Raw genomic sequence first — 5,497 nt, forward strand, 5'->3', positions numbered from 1 at the left:
GGGGGGGTTATGATGCAGTTCAGACACTGACCCTGCGGTTGCTGCCACACAAATGTGTCCTTGACAGTGAGGTGCCCAAGTGCCCCTCTAACCTGTGGGGCTCTGAGCAATGCAGTGGGGGTGTGTGCTGGGAGTGAGCCAACTCTCTCGTCTGGACACCCCATCCTTAGGACATTCCGCCATTTCCCTGGGGTGTCTGGCTGGGCTGCAAGCTGCCCTCCACAAGGACACAGCTCTCCCATTGCAGCTGCGTGTTATCTAGGTGACCCAGGCAGAAGCCACATACATACTGAGGCTACGCTGGGATGTGCTGCTGGGAGGCTGGATGTGGGCAGCTGGAAGGAGCCTGATGTGCTGCTGGCTAGAAGGGGAGGGCTGAGACCTGCCTCACATCCCCCCAGAAAGAGTGCTGATGGGCACTTTGCAAGTGCATTCCTCTGCTTTCTGCAGTGTCGTTTCTTTTTGGGGTAACATGAGTGCAACTGTCCTCCACCTCCGAGGTGGGAGCACAGGGCATCTGGGAAGAAGGCAGATGGACAGACCAGCTCTGCTCTCTCTGCACTCAAGCCAGAGTGAATCCTTTTGCCTCTGAGGAGTCACAGCTGCTCACTCTGGGTGCAGCAGCAATGCTGAGTATTTCTACCTCCAGGAATGCTCCTCAGGTGTGACAGGGTCAGCTAAAGGAAACAAAAGAAGCCTTAAAACTATGAATGACCCCACATTATTTAGAACTGGGAATAAAGATCCTTTCAACATTATGTGTGGATGAAATCTGGGAGGAACTGGGAGTATGACAGTTTAGTCATCCTTGTTCCCATGTCCGCAGTGCTGTTCAGTCAGGGCTGACGCCTCTGGAGCCCATGGGCAGAGGACCCTGCTCCTCACAGCAGACTCAGCCAGCACAAACCAGAGCTCAAGCCATGGAACACAAGGATGGTGCTGCTGATATGGGAAGAGGTAATGTGTGTGTGTTTGGGGGAGGTTATGAGAAAGTTTTACTCAGAGAAGCCTGCCCTAACTTTTCAATATCTCTTCTTCCTTAGAGAATCCTCTTGTGCCCTAAAGGAGCAAATGTCCAACAGCAGCTCCTATACCGAGTTCCTCCTCCTGGCATTCGCAGACAAGAGGGAGCTGCAGCTGTTGCACTTCTCGCTCTTCCTGGGCATCTACCTGGCTGCCCTCCTGGGCAACGGCCTCATCATCACAGCCGTAGCTTGCGACCACCGCCTCCACACCCCCATGTACTTCTTCCTCCTCAACCTCTCCCTTCTCGACCTTGGCTCCATCTCCACCACTGTCCTCAAATCCATGGCCAATTCCCTGTGGGACACCAGAGCCATTTCCTACTCGGGATGTGTTGTCCAGGTCTTTCTGTTTTTCTTTTCAGTTGGAGCTGAGTGTTCTCTACTCACAGTCATGGCCTATGACCGCTTTGTTGCCATCTGCAAGCCCCTTCACTACGGGACCCTCATGGGCAGCAGGACTTGTGTCAAAATGGCAGCAGCTGCCTGGGCCAGTGCTTTTCTCAATGCGCTGCTGCACACTGCTAACACATTTTCCATACCACTCTGCCAAGGCAACACAGTGGACCAGTTCTTCTGTGAAGTTCCCCAGATCCTCAAGCTCTCCTGCTCAGACGCCTACCTCAGGGAAGTTGGGCTTCTGGTGGTTAGTGCCTCTTTAGTCTTTGGGTGTTTCATTTTCATTGTACTGTCCTACATGCAGATCTTCACAGTTGTGCTGAGGATCCCCTCTGAGCAGGGCCGGCACAAAGCCTTTTCCATGTGCCTCCCTCACCTGGCTGTGGTCTCCCTATTTGTCAGCACCTCATTTTTTGCCTACCTGAAGCCCCCCTCCATCTCCTCACCAGCTCCGGATCTGGTGGTGGCTGTTCTGTACGCAGTGGTGCCTCCAGCAGTGAACCCTCTCATCTATAGCATGAGGAACAAGGAGCTCAAGGATGCTTTGAGGAAAGTGATCCAATGGGTACAATGTCAGTGCCAATAACTGTCCCATGTGCATCTCCTCCTCATTCCCAGGGTATATGGCCTCAAGTATATTTATTGTTCATTTATTTCCTTTTTACTTTTCTATATTATATTTATGTTAAAAGGAAATGTTTAGGCTCATCCTACTTCTCCTCAAGAATCTCTCATTTGAATTGGATGAGGCTTCCCCCTTAATCAGCAGAGATGGGGGAACCTCTGAGCCGCTAGTCTGAGCTCCCTCAGATGCCCCCAGTGCAGTGCAGTTTCTCTTTGCAGCCAGCTGTCACCGTGGGCTAGTCCCTTCCCTCTACAGAGCTCCAACACTCAAAGCGCAGTGGGAATGAAGGGGAGAAGATGCTGGACAAAGCCTGTGGGGACAGACCCTCTGCTCCTCAGGACCATTTCCCCACTGCCACAGCAGGCATTTCCTCACTGCAGCCTTTGTGTGGGGCCTGCAGCTTCCTTGGAGACACATCCACCAATAGCAGCAGGACTTTCTCTTTTCAGGGCTTTTCTCCTCAGTTCCACACTGTCCTGCCTTGCTCCAATGTGTGTGTATGGTCTCAGTGCTCTTGTAACATGGTGGTGGTAGGTTTGTGCTTCCCTGTGCATTCCTGTGAGCTCAGGCAGGACCAGGCATTGGGTGCATTTAGGCCAGACCTGGCTTGCACAAGAACATTGCTATAATAAAAGGGGATCCCCTCCATCACATGCCTGAAGTCTGGCCTTTCTTCAGAAGCCAGAGTCAAAACTACGTCCAAAGATATTGCACCATGAAAGGGTCTGCTGCTCTGCTTGTGAACTCCATGAGATGCGGGGGACAAGCTCAGAGTCTCCATGTGATCTGTTGGGGACTGAGGGCTGGATCCTGGTTTCATCTCTCAGTGACCAGTGCTAGTGGAGATGGGGAATGGTCTCTGAATTTTGTGCCCGAGGTGGTCCCACAGGTGATAGTGCTGATGAGAGATGCCCATCCTTCTGGAGGGGAATCTGGAGCTGCCAGGAGACCTCAGGGGATCTCCAGGGACAACATGTGCCTGGTGTGGGCAGTGAGTGGAACCTCTCTAAATGAGGGACAGTCCATGGTGGTGGAGTGACCAGAAGGTAGAGCACTAAATCCAGGTGTGCAGAGGGAAACGAGGGCTCTGCAGTCCCCGGAGAGGCAGTGGGGACCCCAGAGGCCTGGAGAAGGGGCACTGGAGAGTGATTCCTGCACCCTCAATGAAGAATCACAGGCTGGAGCCATGCCTGAGTTATGCTGTGGACATGCCTGTGCCTGGCCCTGTGCCTCTCATGTCTGGACCCGTCCCTGTGCCCATCCTGCTGACCTGACTTCCTGTCTCTACCTCGAACCGGTCTCTGCACTACAGTCAAGAAAGCCTTAGAAAGGGATGCTGGGACCTGAGCAGCACCCAGAGAAGGTTTTAGATGCAAAAGATGACCATATATCCACAGCAACACTTGCCTGACAGCCAATGTAAAGCTGTAAGGAGAACTTCACATTTGGAGCCCTACTCAGCTAACAGTGCATGTGGAGTCGTAGCTGGACAAAAAAATGAGGGCAGCCACTTGGGTCTGATTTTACGATGCAGTTAGGAGAGGTACCTCCAGCTCCCTCCAGGACTGCGTTGGAACCTTTCAGGATTGGGCTGAGGTGGGGTTGGCATATCCAGAGGGGTCAGGAGAGGGCAGCTCCCCTCTGCCATGCTGGGGCTGGGGCTGAGTCTGCGACTGGGCACAGTGTTTCCCTGGGGAGATCCCTGAGGAAGGGCTGCGGGGATCCTCCACCTCTGCCCTGGCAGCAGCACCAGCACTCAGGGTGTTGGGGTGGACATGCACAGAGGTTGGAAAGGGGACAGGCTGCCCAGAGGGATCATGGAGACATTTTATATGCATGCAGGGATGGAGTGAGGAAAGCCAGAGCACAGCTGGAGGTGCAGCCAGAGACCTTGGATACGGAAAGGGCTGGTGGATTATTAAATAACTTTTAAAAATTCCCCTGGAGTCTGGAGGGCCCCTATCCAGCCTGACTTGTGCCCCACGTGGGGGGCAGCAAACAGCCGTGCTCCGGGTTCTGCTGGGCTCTGGCACAGAAGAGAGGCCATGCAAGGCTGCCCTTTTCCCCTCTGTCGGGATAGAGAAACCTGCAGGAGGACGCAGCTGGCCATGGACAACCCCACAGCTGGGGTGAGCAGCCAGTGCTGGAAAGGGGTGATGTGAGGGGCTGGTGTGGGATGATGGCCCTGGCGCAGCTTCCCCAGTGTGTCCGTGCAACACAGGGAACAACCTGGGCTCTTCTCTCCTGCACCCGCCATGTCCTGGTGCCTTTCCCAGGACACCTGCATTTGCCCTGCAAGCACACAGCTCTGTGCTCCCACACTGCTGTTCACACACAGTACCTGCCTGCTGGAATTTTTTCCCTCCTGGGCCCTTCCCAGTGCAGCCCAGACCCTCCCCAGCTCTCCCCACCTCCCCTGCCCTCTCCCCAGGTCACCCACCAGAGAAGCCCAGGCTGGCGGTGGCCCCCAGCAGTGCCCACTGCAGGGGGCTGCAGAGCTCTGGGCACTCACACCACAGCCACAGCCCCTCTGAAGGGCACAGCAGGTCCTGGGGGGCAGAGAGGGGTGTCAGCCTCCCCATCAGCATCAGGGCTGGGGGCCAGCAATGTCCCAAGGAAAGGGAGGCTGCTCACTCCATGTCTCCACTGCTCTCGTGACCAGGAGATCCTTAACTTGGACTGCCAGCAGCCCCTCCGACCAGCTCCTCTCCCCAGGACAGCACACAAGTCCTGGCCCCGGGGCTCCTCAGGCAGCTCCAGTGACAGGGCAGCCTGCCCCAAGCTGGCACGCACAGAAACAGATTTTCATTTATTCTTCCCCACAAGCACACAATGGCACCTTTGTTCTTCTCCAGGGATGTCCCTGTTCTCCAGGGAGCCTTTCCCCAGGTCAGTGTGTCCGTGCTGGCCTGCCCAGCCACTCCTGCATCCCTCCACTGTGTTCCCTGGGCTGGCAGTGCTGCTCTGCAGGGTGAGCAGGCTGTGGGACCCCAGGGTGACTCCACACTGGCCGGGCTGGTCAGGGTAGACCTAGCTGGCCCAGCATCACTGCACCTAACAACTCCCTCCCCAGGTGTCTGTGGCTGTGGAAGATGCTCAGAGCAATCACAAGGCATTTCCAATGGCTCAGGATGGGGTCAGATGTGCCATTAGATCCAGCCATGGTTTTTCATTGTAGGTGACATGAATCGCTCTTGAGGCTGCCTTCCCTGTGCCTGAGGAGTCTCCACTGCCTCTCCTGAGATTGCAGAGCCCTGATTTTGTGCATTCCTCGGTTTGGCCCTTGACTTTGGGTGACCCCACTTGGTTTTGGGAGTCTCCACTCACTGCCTGTCCCAGGAACATGCTGTCCCTGGAAATCCCCTCTCCTCTCCGGGTGGCTCCATATTGCCTTCCAGAAGGATGGGCATCTCTCACCAGCCCTCTAATATTTGAGACAGCCCCCAGCAGA

The sequence above is a fragment of the Apteryx mantelli genome, chromosome 11 (genome assembly GCF_036417845.1).
Source record: "Apteryx mantelli isolate bAptMan1 chromosome 11, bAptMan1.hap1, whole genome shotgun sequence".
NCBI lineage: Eukaryota > Metazoa > Chordata > Aves > Apterygiformes > Apterygidae > Apteryx > Apteryx mantelli.